This window comes from Falco peregrinus, chromosome 2 (assembly GCF_023634155.1).
Source record: "Falco peregrinus isolate bFalPer1 chromosome 2, bFalPer1.pri, whole genome shotgun sequence".
Taxonomy (NCBI): Eukaryota; Metazoa; Chordata; class Aves; order Falconiformes; family Falconidae; genus Falco; species Falco peregrinus.
Genome location: NC_073722.1, coordinates 5,759,225 through 5,786,842, shown reverse-complemented (window position 1 = coordinate 5,786,842; position 27,618 = coordinate 5,759,225). Strand labels below are relative to the sequence as shown.

At 41.3% G+C, this 27,618-nt stretch overlaps 1 long non-coding RNA gene across 5 annotated transcripts in view; it reads right to left on the bottom strand.

Annotated features, from left to right (window-relative positions):
- LOC114010328 (uncharacterized) overlaps positions 1–27,113 on the bottom strand; it is a 256,726-nt gene extending 229,613 nt beyond the window's left edge. For all 5 annotated transcript variants that reach the window (XR_008745765.1, XR_008745766.1, XR_008745764.1 and 2 more), the window contains exons 1-2: positions 26,936–27,113; positions 10,359–10,423 (exon numbers count right to left, since the gene is read on the bottom strand). This is a non-coding gene — a long non-coding RNA (uncharacterized LOC114010328). The remainder of the gene's footprint in view (positions 1–10,358; positions 10,424–26,935) is intronic.
- Between the last annotated feature and the right edge of the window lie 505 nt (positions 27,114–27,618).

Sequence of the window (27,618 nt, the reverse complement as noted above, 5' to 3'; positions counted from 1 at the left end):
TTTATCTCTCTGGGATCTGACAAGCCCATCCTGTCACAGGGGAAGATTATTATGAATGACAATGCAATGAGTAACTTCTTAAAGAGGAAAAAAAGAAACAAACAAACAAACAGACTTGAATATTCTGCTTAGATTCTCATCCTTTGCTGGTTTACTGACATGGTGCTAAGGTTCCTGAGAGGAGGACATACTAGCAGAAGACTGTCTACTTCAGCAGGGACCGAATTTGCCACCATTCAGAAAATAACAATACCAACCTATAAAAGCTTATATAAGACACATCATTAAAAGACTAACTTAAGCCCAGGTTCAGCCTTCAGGAACATAATTTGAAAGATCCAATAAACTATAATAGGAAAATCCGAAAGACCTGTGCAGCTCTCATCTTTAAGCTATCCATGATGTGTCCATCCTCAAAACAAACCAAGAAAAAGCAGCTTTCTATCAAGCTTAGACTTGTACTCCTTTTACAACAAAAGGTGAACACTGTCCCCTCCCATTCTCCCATTAATCATCTTTCCCATTTTAACACAATCATGGTTTTCGTTTAGTTAGTTCAAAATTTTTAGACTGATACGTGCCTAGGAATCAGTATTCTTTATTACAAGAATCCAGCTCTACTCATCACAACAGGCCAATTCTTTCGCTCAGAACCTGGCCCTTTCCAAAACACCAGGAACAGATCTCTTCAGGTGTACCTAGAATAATCTACATCTAGTTATCTAGTAATGTTCTGGGTTTTCAAAACGCAAGCATAAACACAGCAGAAATCATTCTACGACAGAAATCACTGTTTACTTTGTGTTTTGTTAGAATACTTCTAGTAGATTAACCTGCTAAAATACTTGGGGGTGGGGCTTTTAAAAGCTGCTTTGGCATTACAAAACGTGCAGTATCGGGCACAGGAGTGAAGGGAAAGGACTAAAACAAAGAACACAGTTGTCCATCATCAGAGCAGGCAAAGCAGGATCAGCTGCTTTTTGAAGACATTTTGGGTTTGTAAGGGATCTCACAGAGTCTCCAAGACTGTATTTTACTTTCCAGTCTCTGTGCAGTATTGGTGGCAGCGTGACTGTTAATCAGTACTAATTGTGAAGACAGGCTCTGAGGCAGGACCAATTGTCCGCCATGAAGTCAGCTGAGCCAGTAACTTCATTTTAGCTTTTTCTAAGGGCTATCAGATGTTAAAGATTTCAGGTCATTAGCAGGAGTGGGTACATATGCATCCCTATCTATATCTAAATTTTAGCCCAGCTAAAACCAGGATAAATTAACATTAAACCTGATTCCAATAGTCTAGTCTAAGTGTAAAGTTTCTCACTCACAGCTGTCTTGCCCTTTAAAAAAGGGAAGGAAAAAAAAAACAAGTAAACATTCTCTGTAGAGACATTTAAGATTCCCTTCCTTCCCCCTAGCAGCAGTAATGTATGTATCTTCATCTTTTGGACTTTTTCCAAAGTGCTTAACGTTGGAATTTACATATTATACTTGCCACAGCAAGGGTCTCTCTAGACTAACGCTCCTCTCCTATACTGGTCTATATTCTGTCACTCCTTTTCCCCAGAGCTTGCAGTAATGAGCGGACAGCTTCTTTGCAGTAATTGTGGTCTGTCAGAAAAAACAAAGGAGAGGAAGTATGTATCATTTGGCTGTCTACTTAATTTTAGTGTAACAATTCCATTTTTAGGTACACAGAGTCTGTAATAGAATGGTCATATCCGAGTTTAGCACACAAAGCTCTAAATAAGACTGCTACTTTACAAAACCACAGCACAGAATAGCAATTGTTTCTAGCATGGTAACCGCAGTGATTGAGAGATGCCCAAAGTAACTTGTTTTTTAAAGGAGAAACTTCAGTGTGTGGTGGTAAGCCCTGAAACCACCGATATAAATGGATTAGGCCGTGAGCACAGCAAACAATAATTCCATTACTTTGGCTTAGGTCTGTTTTCACAAAGCTAGAGAGTACTTAAAAAAAAAAAAATAATCTCCTTGCTCTTTCCAATGTCACTAGAGGGCTGGGTCAAGAAAGAGATACTTTCTGCGAGTGCACACCAGGATACGCTAATATTATCAAGCCTTTTTGCTTTGTTGTTGGGCTATTCTTACTTTGCTTCTAATGCTACATGAATGTTGACGGCTGTTTCCAGTCCACATAACAGCTATATTACTGGAGGTTCCAGTCTGTTTTTTTTCTTCGAAGCTAGGCTGCAGTCTTGGTTAATGTTTGCCCAGAAATATGTAATTGCGGACTTCCTCCTCATAAACCGTTCCAGAGCGCAGGCTGCCATCCTTCCATGTTATTATTATCTGTGTGCCTGCAGGCTAAAGCAGGGTGTGCTCTCACATTTGAGAGGACAGATAACCCTTTCCTTGCAGGGAAAGCACTGAATGCCTTTTGATTGCTGCAGCTGCTACTAGACTACCTGAAAGTTTTGCCGGTGTCATTTTCTGCCCCTAGATTACAGAATAAAAAGAGTTTTAGTGCAGCCTTACTAGGACACAAATAGATCTAAGGGAAGCTGAGAATAAAATGGACTTCTCAAGCCACCTACTTCATAGCCACTACACATAGTTATTTATGCTTCTTAATTTTCTATTCTGCCCAATTGTCCACACATTAAAAAATCCAGCTGTTTGTTGTTTTGTTCTTTCTTTTTTTAAAAAAAATAAAGGCAGCTCATTGTTTGAAAATCTGAGCTTTATATATTAAAAAAAAATACTCCAGGTTTTTTCCTTCCTTCTATAGGTGGTAAGATTTAGCAGAGCAATACAGTAATTCAGCATAAGAAACATTTTCTGGAAAAAACAACCAACAAACTGAACACTTGTTTTATTTTGGGCACAGGTATTCAGGCCAATACAGTGCCAGAAATGCAGTACCATCAAAGATAGTAAAGCCCCAGCAGGCATTAGCAGAAAGGTAGGTAATGTTCAGAATTTACAGTGGTGAATATGGCCCAATAAAGCAAGCCCAATTCATTCTGAGCTACTGAAAATATCTTTTAAAATCTCTCCTCTCCTGGGAAATGCCCACATGTTTCAGGGCTAACATGAACAAACCATAGCACTATCTTTGCAGCCTTACAAAAAATGACCAGAAGGTTTGCAATAAAACAAACTCAAGGAACCTGAGAAATTAAATGATGAAATCTCTTTAGATACTTTGTAGGTAAGAGGTCTTCTAAGGTCTTGCCCAGATCCCTGCTGGTGATAGTCTGGCACGTTTTCTAGTCTTGACATTCCCTCTTTGCCCTCAAACCATCCAGATCTGGGAGCTGTTGGAGTGTGTTAAGGCTCATACCCAGTCTACTCACCTGGATTGCCTCTAAGGAGAAACAAGGGGAAAGTGGAAATCAGTTTGAGCCCAGAGTCTCATCTTAATACAGATTTCAGGGTATGTCTGACACATGCACCTCGTCCCAGGAACTGGGAAGACCTCCTGGGTCAAGTAATACAGGTGGTAGACTAAGGGGTTCACTGTCGTTGAACAGGCAGATCACAGTAAACAGGGTGGACCAGGCAGAACTCACACACTAAACAAAATAAACCTGTGTCCAGCTCCTCTGCTTTGAGAGATTAGTGGATGTCTAGAGTGCAATGAACTACAGCAGCTTCCTCCTCAGGTGGAGGAACAGTACCATGAAAAGCCTTCACTTCCTTCCAAATTAAAATTCTTCGACAAAAGCGACAGCTGGAAAAAGTTTAGCCATCACTTAAACCAAAAGGTATCTTTATTTCTAACAGCTGGTTTGGAAGCAGTTGATGTTTTTAGTAGATTTTAGATGCCTCTTCTTCCTGAGCTCGCTACAAACCATGTGACACTTTTGAGGCCTACATCCCACATAAAAATGAGATACAGGAGAAAGATATTCTAACACAGAACAGAAAAGTAGTGACAGCTTAGAAAACTTTGGACAGATCGACAGCTAAAACGTTAGTAAGGGAAGGAGGACTAAGCAAGTCTCAGAATAACAAACCAGAATTCTACAGGCATTCAGGACAGAGTCTCACAGAGAAATCACTGATGGACTAACAGTTTACTCTCAAATCAATTACAATTTGCCGTGCCAGAGAAGTCATCTAGTCTAGTTGAAAGCGAGAAGGCTGTTGAGCACACATACAATAGAAATTATGTTCTGAATCAGTCATAGCTTTAGAAGACTGACAAACCCTACAGCGATGAAACACGGTCAGCTCTAACTAACATGTATGATAGTCATCCACATGTCTTTATTGACTGCCTAAGACACCAGGGTCCCAGGATATCACACAGGCATAATCTTTGGTGTTACCTACAATCTCTCATCAGTGCAGTTCATGTCACAGGGGAAAAGAAAAAACTGCACACGTGACACACAATACTTAAGATGTTACTCAGGTACTGCTAAGCTTGCTTGACTTAGTAGCTTGATCACAAATATTTGCAGTAATTGTTCTACTTTCAATTAATAAATGCATTTTAGAGGTGCCTTTTAGTGAAATGAATTAATGCAAAATGCTTAATCATGTTACAGAGATCTCATGGGAAGTGATGCTGAAATCTCGGGCTACCAATACTGGATGAAGTACTGAAGGAGACTTACAGCCGCACCTCACTGAAAGCATCACAAACTAAGTTACAGTGAAAGGTTGTATCTGGGCAGTTTTTTGTAAGTTTACAAAACTGTAATGTCTTGGATTCCATTTCATTAAATAGATACTATTTCTTTTTAAGCCTTCCCAGACATCAGTGAATTCACATCTGAGGAAGGATCATCCTCATAAACTATCGTGCTTTACTTTGAAAGCTTAGCTTATTTAATTTCTTAGTTTAGTTCCTACCACTAAAAACATGTGGATAGAGAAATATGTTTATATTAGGAAATGTCTGCTGGAAACTATCCATGAACTTACCAATAAAATTAATACAAAATAACAGCAAATTCTGCTTCTGATCCCAAACCATTCCAAGTCGCTGCCGTATACAGATTTGTAAGCATTCACACACTCATGACCCTGTATCCACACATGCTTAAACTAGATAGCACAGTTTTGCTGTCTTCATTGGGCCAAAGAGCAAAACTTTATAGCCACTGCTCTTAGAGAAAATGGTCTGGGATATTCAATAACTACCTAACAGGTAAAATCAAGATCAAGGAAGCATTTGGAGAAGCAGAACTCTCTTTTATCACTTTTTGTAACTTTCCAATAATGTGTAAATATCAAAATACAATGCCATAAATGAAGCATTAAAGACGCCTATTAGAATGTTGAAACCCATTCTATATAGCCCGTCTATAAACAGAAATACTTAGTTCAGCAAAATACTGAAAAGGTCAATAGGAGTTTGCTTCAGTACAGAGTAGTAAAAACTAGAAGAGCTGCAGGACTGGGCTGCTGGCACACAGCAATCACAAAATTAGAAAAAAAAAATAACTAGCGTGAGATAATTTTTCAGCATGAATTCCAACAAAGCCAGCTTGTTGCTAGAAGGCTGTTCAGCTACTGAAGATTTGTCCTTGAATTCCTGTTGAAATCAATCCATAAAAATCATATTAAAGGATTAGGCATCAAACATTTGCGTGTTGATGTGCGTAAGAAATTCTTCACTCGCAGACTGCTGACCTTACATTCTTAAGAGGATCTTTTACCCCATAATAAAGTGTTCACTGTCAACAGTAATTCTTGCGCTTCATGCATCTGTTGACAAACTCTGAACAGGAAGCTTTTCTTGCAGGTAAAATTTTCAAGTGCTGCACGTGTACAAAGCATGATGTAGGATTCGGACATTTTGGTGGAGGGCAAAGTACTGATCTTGATATTTGTGCTACAAGTGAACTACAAAACAAACAGATGCTACACATTTACTTCAGAAGATTGATAACATACTCATTAGCTTCAGGAACTAAACAGCTATCCTTGCATATCCATACTTCTGTTACCATATATATTCTTTAGGCACAGACACACTTCTAACCACAAGTATGCAGAACAAGTTATGAACATACAACAGAGTGCTTATAGTGTGCCAACAATCCTTGACTGATAAATTAATAGATCTACCCTGCACACATTTTAATAAAAATTCACTGTTTCAGGTGCCTGCAACACTGATTTCACACAGCACTGGAATCATCACTGTGCATAAGCATAACACTGAAGAACCATGAAATTTTAGCCTATGATGCAGAACTCCCAGCTCACCTTTTACAGCACTGGTACTATTCTGGTCTGCATTTAATGCATACCTCTACAGTTTAGCCCTCTTTGCATGTCAAATTGACATGCCCAGCATAAGGCACCTGTGTTAGTAGAGAGCTCAAAGCAAAGATATTTAATAGAGGGTCAGGAAAAACACTTTCTCTCTACAATTGCCTGACCAATTCCCAACAGTGCAAGTCCAGGGAAGAACTGGGCACAAAGCTGCCCCACAACTGCTCTGTAGGCTGCAACTACTCTGACAGATAAGGAACAAATGAAACTAGCTCATTGCAAACAAGATTGCACTCTCTGCCTTCTTCCTTTCAAATCATGCAGAGTTCCTCTGCCGTTATTGGATTGAAATCCCTGCAGAAACACAAGGGGCAGCAAGGTCTGCTGCACTCTCTCAGTCTGTCAGTATCTTCAGTGGTGACAAGGTGTCTGTATTTTATCTTCTCTGGCCCTTCTGTCTGCTTAAATAATTAATTAATAATAATAATAATAATAATAATCAGAAGCAGCAGCATCTATACTCAGACTTCTACTTGCTGGCATCTCCAGATTGTTTCTTTGCTCACAGAATTGAATCACTTCACGTTAAAGCTCTCTGCACATATCCATTGTTTTGCATGCCATACATTTAATTTCCATGAATTTAAACTATATGTACTCAGATAAAGAAGCTATATCAATTTAATTAGAACTGATTGTTAAGAAAAGTTGACCCAAGATGCCAACCAGAAATTCTATCTTCAGTCCTCTGTAGATAATCACATACTGGGGCCCTTGTGAAAAAGTCCTGCACAGTGGTAATTAAATTTACTGGAAGAAGACGGAAACAACAAACACATGAAAATAACAGTGCTTCATGTCTTTGGGTAAAATAGAGAGCTTGTGGCTTCCCCAGCTCCATATCTTTCCCTACTGTCCCTCATCTATCATCCCCAAAAGCATCTTTTACTTTTCAAAGAATAGTTTACATCGGAAAGGACCCCTGGAGGTCATCTAGTCCAACTCCCAGCTCCAAGCAGGTCCAGTTAGATCAGGTTGCTGAGGGACTTGTCCAGGAAATAAGAGATTCAGTATTAAAGAACTGAGAAAACCATGAAACGTTTCAAAGGGAATCATGTAGAAAAGTAATTAAAGTTAACATATGGAGCCTGAAGAGAGGCACTGAGTTTGATTCCAGTTCCTAGCCTCACACATCAGCCATGTACCACAAATCCCACTCCTACTTTAGACCACAGGTGCTGAAACTAAGAGCTTTATATTCTACACATAGGATTAAAAAATTGAGCAGAGGTAACAATCACAACCACCCCTGCACAACACAAGGTGGTTTCACCAAGTGCTTATGCATCTTGGGAAATGCATTTTTAGGATAGCTGTTATTCACCTAAAAGTAAAGAGATCAGGCCCTACCCTGATGCAAGCCAGTGCTTACTAGCTAACACCAACTGACAAACTGCCTCACAATTTGACTTTGTCGAGGAAGTACTTTCTCAGTAAAAAAAATCTTGCATCTTCTACTGAAATGGAAGAGACAAGTGGATTATACCAAATACTGCCAGGTTTATACTGAACTATTGCTAGCGCATACATTTGAGTCTTACTCAAAAACAAAGGACAGAGTACAGGGTAACAAGCGATCAGTCACGTCTGACACATACAGTATTTCCACAGAATTACTCATCTTTGTACGGTCTGACACGTGTTAAAGGATTTTTCCCAATTCACACACAGATGCCTTGTAAATAGATGGCAACTATTCCTATGACTAAATAGCGACTTCATAGGTATTTTGACCTCAGTGCTCATGGAGTTTCCAATAATGCCATCTTCAAAACAAAAACTACGTACTTCCCCTCCTTTCACTTGTTTTTCAGGAAACCACATTTTCAGACTTCCTGTAGCTGACACAGCCTGGGTAAATCGGGTTGTGTTGTATCACAGCCCACAGCATATGGCGGAATTTGAGCTTCCCACAGTAATGCACCACAATGTATCAGGTGAGAAAGTCACTCTAGAAAATGAAGAGGAGCTTTGATTTGTTTCAGTTTTTTTTCCTTCCTGGCATGACCTACAGTTAAACAAACTGGCTGCCAAGGGAAATAGGAAAGGGATGCTCTGAGCTTAGCAGTGTGGTTAGCACATTACATCTTTCTAGGAGTTAACATACAAAGCTAAACCAAAAAGATAGATTTGGGGATCTCTCTCTCTCTCTCTCTCTCATTCTCTCTCACTGGTTAACACCAACAGTCTTCAAGCCCTGACCTAGCTAATCCTAACCCTGCAGGTCTCTAGATTTTCATCAGCGGATAAATTCAGAACTTAAGTTCTAAAACACTATTTTCTCAGCTCCTCTTTTCTTCTGGTGGGATTTTCAGGCCAACTTTTCTTCTGCATGCTGCACTTGTAAGCCTTGCCCCAGAAAACACATTGACTGTGACCACAAGATAAGATCTACCCCCAGAAAACTTTCAGAAAGTCTTCTTGGAAGCAGCGAGATAGAGCAAGCATCCCCAGCATAGCTGACACCTGTATTCATACGGTTTCCATATCCCAAATGACTGATGATAGGGAAAGAAAAGTATAAACAGCAGGACAAGAGAAGAAAGATGAGGTGCGAAATTTGTATTCCAAATGTTCACAGAACAAGGAGCTGGTGTCCCCCTCTAGACAGCCAAGTATCCTAGACACCAGACCAGAGTACGACTGTATCTCTTTAGCTTCCCAAATGCTTAAGAGCAGTAGAACAATCTCCAAAAGAGCAAACCAAGGGCAAATTCACACTCCCCAACAGTCTGCAAGTGAAGATACAAGTCAACACCACCCTGCAATCTGATCTGTTCATTCTACCTTAACGGCCAAAGTCTGTCCATCACCATGTAAATGCAATTCTAAACAATTATTTTCTTGCAAATAATTTTAGCAGAAACATCCTAACTAATGGACTCACCCCATTATTCAAGACAGCTTGAGACAGTGAACTAATCGTTATCCCAGGGTTTTGAGGGGGGAGACAGCAAATCTAATCAAGTCCCCACTGAATTTAATCACCTGGAATCACAAGTTACAATTAAAAGCTTTGAGAATCATCTGACAGCCATTTTTCTACCTTTCAAGCAATATCAATACATCACATTATACACATACTGAAATATTCTCTCACTCCTCTACAGATTTATACAGTCATCAACACTGTTTTCTCCCTAGCAGAGGTGACAAATGAGAGAGACAAATCAGAATCCTTTCACAGTTACAGTTTCATGTCCACACACTTATAAGAGTGTTAGGTAATACAGGGGGTTGTGACAAAGGTACTACAGCCAGATATCACTAAGCTTCATTTATCTGCCTATTCCATTCTTATTAATTACTATAAAAGAGTGTCTGGGGTCAGTGCTGTTTCAATATTCAGATTTTGCACCTGGAACAGATGTTCTCCACCTGGTCATTAATTGCTCTTCCTACTGGTTAATAACACTACTTATCTGGGCCTTGTCTTCCAACACACAGTAGAGTTGTTCCATTTCTTATTGTATCCTTGTATTAGCAAAAAAGCCACCCCTGCAAGCTGAAGCTTTTGCTACACCCATGTACTGTACAGCTTAATAGCTATTAAATGGGCTACACCCTTTGCTCTGCACTTTTCACTAACATGCGCATTGCAGAACAAATAATCTGCTCCTTCGGTTAGGAATCCTTTGGTTCAATACACACACGCGAAAAAAAACATCCCTTGTAAAATCTAGAGCATAAAGGGCAAAGGCAATGCAAGGAGAACTGAGCTTTTATTCTGTTTGTGTAGCTGTCTGCTGCATAAAGCCAGAATGTTCAACCAGAGCTGGAGAAACTGTTGTGGCACACAAAGCAATTCAGCTTCCAGACTAGTTCAGTCCTGCTTGGTTCTACCCAGTTGTGTTCATGGATTACTACAAAGTGAGAGACTCAGAACTCCGTGCAGATACTCAGGCTGGACAGACACAGCAAGAGAAGAGAGGTAAGTGCTCTCTCTTCAACTCAGGCAGCCACCCTCTCTTTTCTTACCTTGGTCCTCCCTTCCCCATATACTTCTCCACAGTAACTGCTGGGATATATAGCAGAATTTTGTTTAAATCTTTCTAACACCATGACTGTTAGAATGACTTAGGCAGCAAAAGTAGTAAGCCTACCTGCTTTAGGAGGAGACAGGATACATTCTTGCTTTGCTATGAGATTTATTTGAACAGTAGCAGACCTGGAAAAAATTCTAAAAGGTAACACGGTCAGACATTATACACAAAGGCACTTCAAAAAACTAATAGCACAATATTAAACAAACGTGGCAAAGTGCACATTTGTCATCTTATAAGGACTCAGTCCTGTATCTTTCTGCACCCACATCTCACTGGCCTCAAACTGATCACCACTAGCATAATCGTGGGCATTACAGTTTGCCACGAAGGGTATGCTTCAAAATTCCAGAATTAGCTTGAAACACTACAGCTCCATTTCTTTCAGCACATGTAATATTAGCAGTCAAGCTGCTCTTAGCACTGAATAAAAAAACGCATAAGGCACTTCGCTTTTGTTAACAATGCTTATTTTGGATATGCAACTCAAGCAATGGTTTGGATCTAAATTCACAGTAATCCTCAGTACAAAACTAGGCTTAAAAAAGTTACTGAAGTCCAGATGCTAAAATAAAGCCTTCAGGAACAGCCCTGATTAGCTGGTGGGGTGTAAGTGGCTCTATCCTTGGAATAGCTTGGCAAGGAATTGTCAGAATTCCTCCCTCCTCTTTCCTGGGGGGAGCGGATGCTGTAACAGCTCCCAAGAGGATGACACTCCCTTCCTTTCTCCTGCTCAGCTCCCTGCGGGGAACTGGTCTGGATTTGCTACACAGGACAGCAAGGGGAAGGGGGGATGTAATCCTCACTCTTCACTGAACATGGACACAGTTCAAGCTCAAATTATTGACTTGTAATGTTACCACAAAAGGAACTGCTTTAATTTTTGCTGTGTTATAAGGCTGTTACCAAAGTACATGGGGCTTTCAGTGCCAAGTAAAGCCAAGATTTCAGAGGAGTCTCAAACATAATCTTGCACTACAAAATAGCTTAAGGGCAGCGCGTATCAGCACTCGCAGGCAGAAATCCACATACATAAATAACCAAACAGGATCATGAAAAACCCTGAAAAACTACCTGACTTGTGAGTTGCAGGGTTCAGGGGGTGGGGGTGTAATAGCTTTTTGTTGAACAAGTTCAGAACTTCTCCCGTCATCCTCTCCCAGCATGTCACAGACTTTCTTCATCCTGTGATGGTTGGTATTCTCTTTTTCTTTTGCCACTCGCTGTTTTAGGCACTGGAACTTCAAGTATGGTTTACCCAAAGCTTTAGCATCACAGCTGTAACCTCAGAACACAGATGACGAACTTAAAGGACATAACAAGGAACACCTGTACAGCTTTATCTTGTTTGGACACCACACAGACAAAGCCTGACGGTACTGGACTTCTCAGGCTAAACCGTACAACCTTTGGTTCAAGGCATTTGCTCATACAAGCAACCTTCTGGGGTTACACACTGTGGGCTACACATTAGGGTCCTTTGATTACAGTGCTGCATTCACCTCCATACCGTGCATCTCACAAAGCATACAGTAAAACTAGGAAAAATTAGAGAAAGAGACAATGTGGAAAGTAACAGGTAGAGGACAACTTCTGGACAGGAAGAAACTAAATAAATTAGGACGTGCCAGCTAAGAGAGGACAGAATCAACATCTAGAAAATAATGAATGGAATGACATGGTAAAAAACGGAATTATTTACTCTATCTAATACTGAAAGCTAGGGATCCTGTTTCTTAAGCTGGCAGCAATTTAGAAACAAAAGGAAAGTGCTTTTTCATATAACAATTACAGTGTGGAACTCAGTGCCCACAGGGACTGGTCAAGGCAAAGAAGCACATAGGTTCAAAATGGAGATCAGAGAAATAAATGACAAACACATCCAGCAGCAGCTGTCAAGCACAATGGTCTGAATGCAAACATCCGACTAGGAAGCTGCTATACGACTCTGCCAGAAGCTGAAAAGATACAGCAGGGGAAAGATAATTTCAAATGTATACCCCTTTCCTCAGGCCCTTTTATCAATCCCTCTCTCACAGGCCTCTGCTGGAGACAGGATACTTGGTCACAATAACATTTGATCTAATCTAGTGTGACAGTTACTCTGTTCTCATAAATTTCACTATTTGAGTAAGACTCATGCTGAACTTTACAGATCACTGAATCATTTTCAACGCTTGTTGTTACAGTGAGCAACAGGACACACGTTTCTTCTTTCATGATTTCTTGTTTTCTCCTGATGATCTCAAAGTACAAAACCAACTCCCTCTGTACAATTCACATTACAGCGGATATTATGGAGACCAAAGAAAGCCTTTTGGATATTATTCTGGTTTCACATATCAACAATGAAGACACAAAGGACTATATTGAAAACTTCCTATGAGATTTAGTGAGCCCTACATCTTCCTTAACAGAATTATGTTGCAGTTTCACTGTAGTAACCCATTACAGATACTCAGTGTAACATCTTTGGTGCTCTCTTGGCCGGGAAGCTACTTAGCAACACAGCTGCACAAAATTCACTGCAATCCTCCAGGTTTATGAGGAGTTATTTCATTTGAATGTAGCATGCTCCTTTTGTTTACCTGCTGTTTGGTCTCATGATGCAACCCAACATTCTTCAATCACTTCACAGTGCTTGTAACATAGCCAGAGGCTCTGTTACCCACAGGAGGCTGTGGTTGTAACAAATTCGTGCAGTCAGCCTTTGGTGAATTATTCTCACACACAATTAATAAAAAAAAAAATAAAAAATAAAAAAAAAATCACAGACCAGATCGTAGTTTTCTCCCTTCCTCTCCACTCATATCCTTCTGGCCAAAAATGAAAACAGAGGGAGGCCAATGCACTGCAGCTGGTTAAAGGGGAGGGCTGAGCATCAGTCAATGGAACACAGCTGCCTGCCACATGACAAACACCCTAGTACCAGTGATGCACTACACTCACGGGCAAACTAATTGCCACTGTAGATCATCTTGTGATTATTTGCTACTCAATGCTTTCTCCCACTGCCCCCCCTAGAGAATTTTTGACTAAACATCGGAAAAAAGGCACTAATCATGAATAATGCAATTCCAGTTAAGTATTTGAAACATTCAGCTCAAAAATATGTTCTTACTACTTCCTTCAGCTTGCTGTTTAGGCAGTCCCATGTATGTCACTACAGCGGACACACTGCCGTGGATATGAAGTGATCAGAATTAACTCCAAATTCCTCTGCTTTCATGAAACTGTTTAGTTTAATGATTAAAACCTCATGAGCGCTCGGATTCTGTGAACACCTGTCAGTGCACTCTGAAAGAAAAGGTATTTGCTTGCTTATTTATTTGAAAACACTAGCTACACAGTAGTCAAAGGAATTTTATTTGGTTTTCAAACGAGAAGTGAGACGACAGTTTCAGCTAAAAAGCGAAGCTTCAGTGCAAAATCAGTGTACAGTTTCAGTACTTCGGTTTTGTTCACGTAAGTTCTAACTGTAAGCAGTTAGAACTGAGTACCACACCTTTAAACTTCCTACTGCTCTCCTCTTGTAGGTAGCTGTACTAATACCCCCACACCCCTGTGTATCTAGGACGCCTGCATACTTAAACTGTAAAAAAAGAGAATTAGGATCTTAATCATTTAAGGCTCCCTTCACAGTCTCAGCTCTGCCCTTACACAGCACATTTGCATTACTTTTTGCACAAATGTAGATTATTTAGTAATAAAAATAATGTTCACCAAAAGTCTTTTCCCCTCTTTGACAGTCACATCCAGGCAACTGTCTACCTAAAGCTCGTTTTGACTCTGGATCTATTTTTCAAAAGTTTCAAGAGATTTTTTTCAAACAGGCAAGAGAGGTCCATTTCCTCAGCTCTCTCCAACGTTTGTATCCCTGCTTGGAAAATAAGTAAATTGTGACATGGCAGAGAACAAGCCATGTCAGATGTCCAAGAACAAGGAAAACATCAGCCCAACAGAGGCAATTTTGGAAAGCTGAAAACAAAGGATTACAATAGGAATGCTTATATAATCTTAATTATAAAGGATGCTTCTTCCATAACCACAATGGCATACACATGGCCTACAACTGCATATGTTGGAGAGAACAGTAGCTATTCTGCTGGTTTCTCCCTCTGCTTACCTCCCTCTTGCCACAGTCAGCAGGGCAAAAGAAATTCATCTGCATCCCCTCCCCCCAAAACGAGCAGGTTAACTATAACTCTAAGGGGAGATGAAGGTGTTATCACTACTACAGAAGGGTATCTATCTAAAATAAACCTCACACTCAGTAAATCAATAGGATTTTTCTGGTTGCATAAGCAAGCTACACAGTGTTTGCATAGGGAAACAATCAATATGAATGTCATCCAAATACGGAACTGACAACAGCAGGGAACGTGATCTAAGGGAGGAGATGGGGCGAAGGAAGGGGGCTGCACAAGAGGAGAAAAGGAAAGGATTGAACGTGTTGGAGTCAGGGAAACCCTTCCAAGTTTTAGTGCCTCAGCAACCTCCATTCATGTCTTGAGAAATGTCAGAAATCAGGAAATATTACTTCGGGTTGCATGCTTCTGTCCTGGCCTATCAAACATGCAGAGTAGTAACAGCAAATTACTGGAAACTGCACTTTGAGCTTAGCCACTGGCAAGGATCCCAGTCAAACAGAAATGTAAAAGTTCCTTTCCTCCATGGGGCCTCTTGTATGGGGGTGTCCCCATAGACGTTCAATAGCTGGTTGCAACAGGTTGGAATGAGGCCCCGAGCCAGAAAAACAAGCCCTGACCAGTATTATTTCCTACTGACTATGTTGTTTATTAAAAAGATATTTTGGCACATTACTCCCAGCTTTGTTAGGCTATATTAGAGGATCGAGGCCCATCGAGGAAAAACTGGCACCATTTTCACAAACTGTTTACTCCTATTTTTCTTCCAGCATTCTACCTCATGCTTCCCTGTATGCCTGACTATAGGTGTAACATAAAGATATATTTAAAGAAGAATTAGAAACAGTCAGACTAGTGGCTAAGCAAAGGCTCTGTATTTCCTGGAAATAGAAAAGCAATTAGCCTCTAAACCTATCAATATTTCTAGCACAGATAGAAGAAACAACATTTTTCCACACACCAGACTTGTACAACATGGTATTTCAAAAAAAAAAAATAATATCCTATGACAAAGCATTCAGGAACAGTAACTTAATGTTATTAACAACCCAGAGAGTGCCCAGTGAGTGCAGAAAGGCATTGCAGATTTCCCCCTTCCGGAGGTGAAATGATCAAAAGATTGGCCTCTTTACAGTCTGTTATATTTCTGTCTAAGAAAACCCAATTTGCACAGGCAAATAAACTAGCTCATTATAAAACTAAGGGGTCAACCCGAGTCAGATAAACTCAAAAGTCTGACAGCTGAAGAAACAAACTTTTATTTAAGGCACAGCACAGGTGATCCTAGGAGGAAATGGTAAATCCCCATAGAGCCACAACTTCCACATCGGGCAATAGAGAGCATGAGGAATGGAGGTGTGGGGAGCGAGTATTTTGCAGTTTTCTAAAGGCACACAGCTCACCATACCTTTAATCAGAAACAACAGATCCCAGCTTTGCATTTGAAGGGGGGAAAAAAAAGCAAAGAGGAAAATCAAACGTCACAGTTGCAATGCAGCAAGTCAGATGTTATTGCTCATACCTCACCATGCTTTTTGTACTACAAATCATGTGTAATCAATTTCTTGCCTTTCTCCTCCTTTTTTAAAGACACCAAGATTTCTTCTTATTCCTTCCTCTCCAGGAAAAAAAAAATAAAAAACACCAACACAGAGCAAAAAAAGAAAAAAAAAAACCACCAAAACAAACCAAACAAACTCAAACAAACCAACCAACCCTTCTCTGCTCTTGGAGACTTGAAAGGAAAGGGGAGAAAAAAAAAAGGCAAGAAAAGGACCATAGGAAGGATCACAGCACTTGTCAGATACTCTGTTCCTCCATCTACATGTTTACCTTGGCCTTTTTGCCCCTTGTCATAATTGACAAGAACTTGTATCCTAACTATATCTACATGTCCTGCTCTCGTGATCATCCTGAACTTACATCTAATCACTCCTCCTACATATACCAGCCTATTAAGCAATACACCATCAGTGAGGTCTGCTGAGCACAGGTTCCTTTTTCCACTTACTGATAAAAGGAAAAAAACCTGACCACATCAGGACTAGTGAAGAGGAATGATTTTTTTTTATTTTTTTTTTTTAAAAAAGACCTAAATGTCTTACCAAGCATCTTGAAAATAATTTTTTTTTATAAGTTTGCATATAACCTTCCTGGTGGCCAATCAATAATATTTTGTCCATTTTGTAAGACTGGTATGCATTTCATTTTCGGAAAGCAACTTGTACAAGAAAATAATACACTGAACCTCACAGATGTTTCTTTAGAGGTTCCAGATAACAAATCCTGCTTCCAATGAGACTTGCAAAGGCACATATCCAGACCTTATGAAAAAAAAAGAGTGTTTATGGCAACCTCAGCCTGTTATTGTATATCATAAGGACAGCACCATTTATGCTGTACTTAAAGCCTTTCTTCCCATCCACACTTTTTTCCCCCCTCCCCTTTTTTTATTACTTTTCCCTTAAGTGGAGTTACAATGCAGTTTGCCACAAGAGAGGTTTACCCCATTGCACTGTCTTTTATGGAAAGCTAATACTCATTGTTTAACATAAAATTTGCCAAAACTTCAGTGGGAGAAAGTACTTTACTCTGTATTAGTATGTAGTCTAATTTTGGTCTAAAAATAAATCTGTTTTTCCTGCACTTGCAAACTCAACACATGGAAAAAATGTAACATTTGAACTATCACAGACATTTCTGTAGAAAAAAACATTAGATCTCTGTTTTATCACACTCAATGTTTTTCCATGACACCATCTCAAACAAAACAATGTCATATATCAAAATAAGGCTAAATATTTTGTAATACCCGTACAGCAGAGGACAGAAAATTTTAGGCATTTAATAAATAAATAAATGTTTTCAGGCATTTACTGGTCTCCTTGAATGCAAGAAACATGCCACAGCTGGCAGTAACATGTCTTGTTTCAGGTGTCAGCCGTGCTAGCGCCCTGTTTCCCTGATTCTTCAACAGATATTTGCCTCAAGTACAATGAGTAACTGCTATTTAGAGCATGCTTTTGTATCTGTATGCAATCCAAAACCTTTGATAGGGTATGAGATTATGGTATCTAATAGGCTTTTAATTTCACTGAGCACTGTCTCATGCATAAAGTTTTGCTAATAATTTTCATGTTACACACCAGCAAATTTTATTTCATGCTGTATTCTTGAGAAGGGCTCTAAGTAGTTAACACTAGTTTGGGGTTTGCTTTTTTGAAACTATACTACTACCTTGCTTTAGATGATGTGGACTTATTGACAACAAACTTATAGAACAAAAACTGAACACTGAGCTATTCCCACAGTGTTGAATTATAGATCTCATGAATCAGACCTGGAGCTACAGGTGAGCAGGTTAAGTAGGAGTAAACAGGAATTCAGTGAAGCACAGTTTTTTTACCAAAAAAAAGTTTTGCATGTTACTTTTCTGCGCTGCTTGGACTTTATGGATCAGTGAATTTATCCCAGGGATAACGTTAGATGTCAACACAAATTCCACTGGTTAGCTTATTGCAACACACAGTAGTTGAGAAGTTACAGCTGACACATCATCAAATTAGAAAATCCACTGAAATAGGGAGCAAGGTTTGTCCTAGAGGATGAAAGCAGCAGCAAATTACCATCAACAAAAACAGAAAAAAAAATGAGAGTTAGGCCACTATCAGAAAGTGTGTTACTAAACATTTTTCATTATTGGTATCAGGGTACTGACTTGGCACTCTCATCATGGAGATTGTACTATGTGCAGCATGCAAGCACATAACTGGTTTGAGGGGTTTTTTTCCCCATCACTTCTTCCCCCTCTAAAAAAAATAACCAAAACCCCCAAACTCATGCTGACATTAAAAGGACAGCGCAGAGTGAGTAAGCAATATTAAATCAAGGGCTTGATAGAAGTTGCTCAGTCATGATCATCTTGTTACATTCTCCCCCCTGCCCAGCTCAGACTTGGGAGGACTCATTTTTTAATACCATCTTAGCTTTTTATTTATAGCACTGCATTGGTTATTCTACTGTTGTATTTTAGATCTACCAGACTAACATTTCATTGGCCACCACAACATTTCGTTTCCTACTGTCAAAACTAGGTCTGACTCCATGTAAAAACGTGCTTATTGCCTGCGTACTTTTTCTATTTTTTCAGTTCTGTCTAAGCATTAGGTATATATCTCACTTGTCCCCTAATTTCCTGAATATGATATATATTTCCTCATTGAAGTCACGTGGCAACACAGGTCTACACTACAGCTACAGCAGCTTTGCTCTATCCTGTCAGAGGAATCAAGTTACCAGGAATGTTGATGGACCTCTAAGGAGGAGTGGGTTAGGGGAGAAAGACAAATATGTTTAGTAAGATTTTTCCAGAGAACACATGTTGCCCCAAGACAAACACTTTAGTACACAGCTGATTTTCTCCGTATAGACAATGAAAAGGGAAAAAAAAAAAAAAAGGGGGGGGTGTGGGGTGGGGTGGGGAGGTGGAAATGGTGTTTTTATCTGAAAATTTCCATTCCTTGAACATAATATATAGCAGTAGAGTTGACTGAGAATCTCCCCAAAGCAAATATGGAAGAGCCACCCTGAATGCTGGAAAACTGTACATGGTAACAGCATGGACCATACCACACAATGGTTGGAAACGGTTTCCCAATATATTTCACTTTTCATGCACGGTCAAGAGATCAAATTCTCTTCCTAGTTGCACTGGGAAGCAGATAATCAGCGCTATAACACCACTGAGCTTGCTAGGGCAAATCTCAGATCTATAAAAGGGCACAGGAGAGACTGATTCCCTTTCAGAAGGAAACATTCTCTTCTCCAGCAGCTGAGCAGGCTCTGTATGCCATGAAGCACGCCAAGAGGAATGGAACAAGAATACAGTCAAAAGAAACGTAATTGGGGGGCGGGTGGGGGATGTGGAGAAGGTATAAAAATCACAGCTGATACCATTTCTCTCATACACTAATACCTTGAGGAGTTCAAAGGTTTTCCATGCCTATGGCATTTGGCAATTATAATCGCACAGTAAAATACCTAAGGTTAATGAGTAACCTCTAAAGGAAGTTACTTCACATAATGACAGCAATTTCTCTGAACTAAATGTTAATAATCAGGCCTGTAATACAGTGAGAAGGAAATAGTGGGCAATTGGCAAATGAAACTCTGTTACCTAGTAACAAGTCCTTGAGGTATGAGCCTAAAAAATTTGGGCAGGCAAAACATTTCCAGGCAGGCTGAGCAGCTTGACAAACAGAAAACATTTTGTAAAACCAGCAACTGTCCACGACACAGAAAGTGGAAGCAGGTGCAGCAAATTATTTCCTTAACCGGCAGTCTGAGGTAGATTTAGCTAATGACAAAATAAAGGAAATAGTGTCATGTAATAAGCAGCAAGAACCAGGCAACAAAGTTCACATTACTCTGCGCGAGCCATCGAGCAGCAGTGCAGCGATAAATGGGAATCCTCTTTCCTCACGCTTATATTGTCGGCCCTTGGCTCCCCTGCTCTTGTGCCCTTTTCCTGCCCACCACGCAATGCGCAGAGCACCCTGCCTTAACTTTGGGCGCAGTGTGTGCAAGCTTTGTGCAGTGCTGCCACTGGTGCAGTAATGCTGCTGAGTCAGCAAAAACACCCCGGCTACCAGGTTAGAGAAACTGTTGCAGAAAGGGTTTCGACACCTTTGTTATATATGGGGTAATACGTGCTCTGATCCTAGTCAGGGTTATTGTAGTTTGTGATGAGGAAGAGCACCAGGATGATTGCCACACTCAAACACACAAAACAGGATTTCCCACACGTTCCTTTATAGCAACAAAGGTACTGTCAAAGTTGTCTTACAAATCCATCTCCTTTCAGTCACAGTTAAGGAAATCACGTATCCTCCTCATTCTCCATCTCATAAAATCCTTTTGATAGGTACAGGAACTGCACGGGGGGAGGGGGCGAATGAAAATTTTGCCAGCCTCCTTCACGTGCTTTTTTTTTTTGTGATAAGCAAATCCCGTATTTTATCTGTAAAGCTGGACAAACTAGCTCTTCATAAAACGTTAGCAAATCCCGCATAAACCACAACTGAAAAACATTTAGTACAGCAGGCAGCAGCCTTACCCTCCCAGAGCCAGCCCGCCCCCTGTTCTTCGCTGATACGCTCAAAAGTGTGTCCAGAGCCATGCAAAGGCTTGGAGGCTTGGATTTGTATATTCACTTCTGACTCTCAATCAATGTCATTGATCATCATGAACAAACAATACGATAGTGAAAGATGCCTCATTCAACCCCACCTCGCAAGATACAGAATATTTACTTCCAGAAGCAGCAAACTAACTGTCCTTAAAAATAAACCATGTATCTATGTAGTAGCCTCATTTTCAGCCCCTAGATTCTATACTGACTTTTTTTCCTAACATTTCCTGGGAATTAAAGTCTGTCTAGAGTTACTGGCCAGGTTGGTACACTTTCATGTAAGTCTTGCTGCGAGTAATAATCTCTAGAAAAAACTGTGATAATATTAATATTGAAGTCTCTGAACAGAAGCAAACATCAGACATTTTGTTTTATAAGAGGAAAAAAACCATATTCCTGACTAAAATTGTTTATTGATTTACAACTAGTAAGTGTGGACAGTTTGTTTGTTTGCTTGTTTTAGTAAAATCTAATCAGAATTTGCCCCACCATGTTTTCTTGGTGAAATAAAATCCCATTCTTCTTTATTTTCCCCTTTATCTAAAAAACAAACAAGGAAATTTGATTTTATGATGTGATGTTAATGCAAAAGTAGATATGATTTTTAAAATTCACAAAGGCCAGGACATTCGCAATTAACTGTAGTTCCAACCTGAAAAAAAAAACCCAAAAAACAAAAAACCCAAACACAACAGCATAACAGCATTTTCATCTTATGATCACAGTTCTGGACAACATAAGACACTGTTCAGTGGTATTATATTTGCATAAATTCAGATCTAAGACAATCCCTTCAGGAGATGACACCAGGAAAAGAAGCCACAAAGAAGCCAACACGTCAGCTGAGGAGCTGGGGAAAGGCAGGACCATTCTTGCTTGAGTGATAGACCATGCATCACAGCATCCTCCAGCTCCCCTTGATTTCACATCTTTCAGCAGAATTCCTTGCAAACAAAAGTTTTACTAAACTATCTGAAGATAGGTCATACCGTATAGCCTAAAAATAGCAATAAGGCAGAGCTAAATACTTAAATAATCTTGATATTGAAAACTTGGGATCAATCTGAATTTCGAGTCCCTCTGTAAGAATATTTCTCAAGGAGGAAATAGGTTTCAAGTGCTTATCACACATGCCCTTAATCAATCTGGTCTAGTTTCATCAGCTTAAAATACTTAAATCAGCTATGTCTCCTCTTCATCACCTTTGGAATCAGAAGAGAGCTAGATAGGAGTGACCAAAGGAAACCATTCCTGCAAAAGTCACATAAAAGTCTTTTTAAACCATCAGGTCTTGCAGACATGCAAAAAAAAAGATCAGATTTAGCAGAACTCCATGTTCTAACTAGTTTCCACTATCAGAAAGAGAACACATTTGCTCATTTAGTCAAAAAATCAATACCCTAAATCATGAAGCTATTGAAGCTATAGGCACAGCTACACGGATTGCTAAAGAAGGTGGGCCAAGTCTCATAGTAGTGCAGCGATGTTGTTTCTAACGCTTGAGCAGGTTCACTTTGTTATTTTATCCTACGTCAACAAGCCGTAGCACATATATGAGCAGGATGCTATTTGGTGAACAAAAGCCACTAGTGACCAAAAGCACACAGGTAAAGCATCAGCTATAAAACCAGAGAATGATACATACAGAAATAAATAACATCTGGCATTTATAAATAAAGGTTAGGCATCTGCCATTGTTCAGGTACCTGACTCCAGGAACAGTGAAGCTGACTGCTTTTCAGGAACTGCTTCGGCCCCTTTACGGCACCCAAAAACAGAAGCAATCAGAGTTCTAATTTGTTCCGATGGAAGCCAATATTCAGCGTTGCACCTTTTGGATAGCTGCCTTCAAGGAAGGCAAGGGAACGTGCAAGAATAAGGCGAGCCTCATATGGCCCATGAGCAAGCAGTGTACTTTATGTGCCAGGGCCATACTGAGGCATCTGGCAGCAGGGCTAGATTGGCACAGGGGCGACTGGGCAATCAGAGTCTGCGCCCATGAAAAGCAGCAAGACAGCAGGAGTTACTTAAGCCAGTGCCGCTAGGTCATCCTGGGACACGGCCACATAGCAGCCTTGTTCCTTTCCACAATGGCCGGAGCAATGAAGCTCCTGCAGAGCTGCTGGCAACACCACCTGCGAGCCATTCCTGGAACGCGGGCTCCGAGGTGCAGGGCTTATAGCCTGAAGCATCTGGCAACATCTTGGCTTTGGCAAGCAGCTTGCAAGGTCAGGAAAGCTGGCTGCCCCTCACCTAGAGTCTCACACAGGGCAGACTGAAGTAGCTAGGGGGGCCCTGGCTGCAAATAGTCTCACTTTCTTTCTTCACAGTCGAATTCACAGGATGCATAGCCATTCAGAAAAGGAAAAGGAGGTCGTCAGTTTTTTTAATAGTAAACAAAGGCTGCTGCTAAAAACCTTTCCTTCTCTACTATGTGCCCTTAGAAGACTTCACCCTGGAGGCTGACAATAAAGATGTTTCAAACAGAGACACTGGACTCATCATTTGCACCTCGGCACAATCCTGCCTTTGCGTAGAAGAACATACATTTATAGTAGAAGAATTCTTATCAACAGCCAATCTCAAGTGACTCATTTTACACTTGCGCTAGGGAGATCAGAAGGAAGGCTCGTGACTTATAATCCATAGTTAAAACTGCAAGAGCATTAAGACAAGTTATCTGACAAAATGAAAGTTAAATAAATACAGGTGCCTTGTGGTTGCTACTTGCTGATCTGGCAACAGTTGTTAGTTATTTCATCAGAAGGCCCATCTGCAAGGATCTAAGAGTCAAAAGCTTTGATTGTCTGCCCTTTATGTTGTCTGGCTCCTCTTCACTCATTCTCGAGAGCCAATGAAGGCTCAGAGTAGTAACAGAAACCTATCCAAGCCATGCTGTTCTGCAGATGTTTAAAAGATAAATGCACAAACTGTGAAGGAGCTCACACAATACATGGCAAATGTTTTGATTAACTGTCCTAACTGGAAGTCGTAGACTCTAGGCTCTCCTAGCGTGTGTTTTGGCTTTTAAGAAAGGAAGTTTGTAATGGGGTTTTCTGCGAGTGTCTGTCATTCTGAGATAGTTTAGAGCCAGGCTCAGCCCACTGCTCTGCAATGGGAGAAGGCTGCACTGTAGTGGAACTGATGTGCTTGTGCCGCAGGAAGAATGCAGGAATCTGATCCCTTTCAGGGAGACAGAGTAAGGACCTGGGATGCTGCATCCACCACTGGGCTCCGGCCAGCTTCTGGGGAGCAGCTCCACAACTTCAAAGGAATTCCTCCTCCTTGCTTCAGTCTGCCCAGTGGCCTGAATACACGGGGTCAGGCGTACAGCCCTGAGTTTGGCCCTTTGGGAATTACAAGAGGAAAGAACCATGGGGAACAAGTGGAGCATGAGGTGGCACACAGGACTTCCTTCACAGCACGCTGGGGCTTGGAGGTTTGCAGGAAATCAAGTGACATGATGGTTATTTCTTCTCAGCCTTAAAATCCAGGTCAATACCCGCTATAAAGGATTTTGTGCCAAAAGAGAGAAACCAGCATCACATCCATAAAATGCCTTCACATGTCCAGCACTGAAACCGCCCCATGCAGCAAGCAACTTGCACCAGGGAAAAGACCACATCCACGCATGCAACTTAGACGCTTGCTGCTGAAATGGTGTCTCTCAAATTTCCTGTTGTGAACAATATAGGACAGCCCCAGAGACACAGTAAGTATTGCAAAGGACGCTGGCACAAACTGACAGAAACCAAAAGAAATTCAAATTCAAGGCTGAAGCACTTTCCTTACCTCATCCCATTGTACTTAGTTATTTCAGCACATAATTGCTAACATCCTTCATTGATCTGAAATTCCTGTGGATACAATAAGACCAGCCACGGATGGATGCTAGCCTTCACTCTGAGTTTACATGCCTTTGTTACAGCCCCTAGGCTCAAAGTGTATAAAGCTTTCAAAGTGTCAGTGACCTAAATACACTTCTGAAAGCCCCGAGTGCGTTTGTGGGCGCCCCTCATGATGCATACAGCCCATTTCCTGCAACCACACGAAAAGCCTTAGGCTCCCCTGCACACGACAGCTCCTTTTCCTAGCCCTGTTTATTTGTCCTTTTTCCACTTAGTCATAAAATAATTTCCTCTTCCTCCTGAGCTCCACATTAGCCATGATTAACTGCCACAGAGCATCCCACTTTTAAATTCTCTGTGCAGCCCCATCTAAGGAGTTTGGTGTCACCGCTTGGAGATAAATATTCACTGGAGCATAAAGGTTTTCTTATTCTGAGAGTGGGGGCAGATGTACAGGTGATTTTTTTTCACTCCCAGAGTAAAAGAGAGCTATTGAGATTACTGTAACACACAAAAGTATAATTTAGAAGTACTGATATGTAAGAAAGAGGAAGAAATCGGGAGACGCATATGAAATTTTTACATATTGGTATATTCTAAACACCAATATATAACCATATTTTTAATAGAGATACGAATACTTTCCATTACTAAGGGATATATTAAATAAAAATATTTCTCACACCTTTGAGAAAAATTATGAGCATATTTTTATTTCAGTAGCCCACTTCTAAAATGCTAACATAGTACAAATTATTTGAACTCATATACAAAATACACTCCAAGGCGGCCTTTACAGTTATTTCCAATGGTTCATTAGAAATGTATGGTTCAGTAGAAATGTATTATCTATTTAGCCTGTATTTGAAAATGTTCAGTCCTAACCCATATATTAGAACCACACCACTGTCAAAGTGAGAAACATATTTTAAGGTTTTTTCCTGTTGCTTTCTAAAAACAGCTCAGAAGATGTTGGTGAAAGCAGCACAGAAATGATGGCTTTGCTTGAGAGCAACAGGATACACAAAAGAAAGGAAAAAACACTACATAGATGCAGGCCCTCCTTCCTGTATCCATCATGATTTGCTGAGATGGAAGGCTGTAATGCAAAAATACATCCAAGTCTCTAGTAAATCTACAATCCAACTAAGATAAAGCTAAAACAGACCAAACAGCTGAATTTCGCAGACACTGCAAGGTGTTCATTTTTAATAGCTGCTGACCCCCCTTCCTCCCCTAGAATCAGTCTTGGATGTTATACAAACAGCCCTCTAAACCTAGATTTATCTAAACCATGGTGGTCCCTATGGTGAACAAAAATGCTGGAAAAGCACAGGTTTGTTCCAGAACTATTTTTTGTGATTTTTACGGTGACTCTGTAGTATCCACCTCAGCTTCTTTTCGCTTTTCAAATATTATTGACTAAGATACAAGACTCCCCTGCTAAGCACAGCTTCACTAAAACTCCTATTTCCTTTCCACACATCAACACTTTTTGGGGGAGGGACACAGCTCAAACCCAGGCTGCCTCATGGCTAAGCGCACTCGGCAGCAGCTGGGAAAATGGGTCATTTCACTGGCAGCTGACTGACCCCATTTGAAGCTGAGCGGCAGGAGGTGTCCCAGCGGCTGGGGCATCACAGGGTTTATTTGCTGTTGGTGATGTTAGGGTTATCAGCACAGCTGGGAGCAGAAGCCACGGGAACTGCAGCAGGGCAACCTTGTGAGCAAAGGAAATGCTCCAGCAGCCCTGGCCAGTCTCTCCCTACTATTTGCAAGGTTATCACAAGGTAGATGTAAAACCTTCTTAACTCATGACTGAGCAACGTCTGCAGAGCCCTCATGTCACACCACTCAGCCAGAAACATATAGCCCAAGGGCGTAGGTGCCATCCTTCCCCTGGGGCTAGGCAGAGAGGTTCCCCCACATCACCACAGCCCTCCCTGGCCTTCAGCCACCTCCATGGACACCACCGACCCCCACCCCCCACCCCCCCGCCTTCGTGACGCGAGAGACAAAGCTGCAACCAAGCACACAGGGCTTTTCATGGCTCATGACCAGCCTGGTCCCAGGGGAGCAGGCTGCTGAGAAAAGCCTGTTTCCATGTATTTTAAACAAAGGGGTTCCGCACCATCTGGCCCTGCTTGGGGTACCTCAGCCCGGGCGGGCCTGTGAGCGCCCTCAGGGGCGGGAAAGGCTTCCCGCGCCGCTGCCCGCCCCCCGCCACGTCCCGCCTGCGGCCTTGACCCGCGCGTCGGCAGAGCAGGGCGGAGAGGGGCGACACGCCGCGTCAACGGGGGCTCCCATTGAGATGCAAATGGCGCCGCGGCCGGCTGTGCCCACAACCATCGCCCTCCCCCTCAGCGGCCGCGGCTGGCCGCCGCCTCCGCAGCTCGGCGCACCGAGGGGGAAAGGGCCTTCTGCTATAATTTCTTCCCAAATCCGACTTACTCGTTCAGTGCCGCTGGCTCTGCTCTGAGCCTTTCTAGCTGTACTCATGCAGGTGGCACGCAGGGGCACCCGGGCGAGAGTAAGATCCAGGTTTACAGGGTGTCTCACGCTTTGGATCACGAGTAAATTTAAAAACGCAAAGTCTACCGGCTGGCTCCCGCTAAGTCCAGCAGGAGGAAGAAAAAAAAAAAAAATATGAGACAAACTTGTATCACACCTTCCTCTGGCCTCACCTTCCCTCGGGCCTGGAGCAGCCCTCCCCCGGGTGAGGTGGTGTTACGGCCTTCGTACATAAAGTGGGCAAAGGGTCACCAAAATGCAGCCAGCTGACTCCGTTTTCTGTTATCTCCATAACGAGTATCTGTACTATCATCATAATTTTCTAAGAACTGGGGACAAAAAAGCCCCTCCAAGATGCTGACAGGTGCTTTGGCACACCGAGGCAGTGCCAGGGCTCCATGCCAGCCACGCAAGGCATCAGCCACGTGGAAATGTTTTTCCTACTGATCTCAGTGGACTTACAATCACATCAGGCCGCTGAGTTTCACAGAGATAAATTCTTGTACCCGTAGTGACACTATATGTAGCATTAGACCTTATTGCCACAAAAGGAATTTTTAATATGAAAGCAAACAACCCTTAAAAACCAAAATGCAATTCAGGCATCCGGAGATCATCACTTC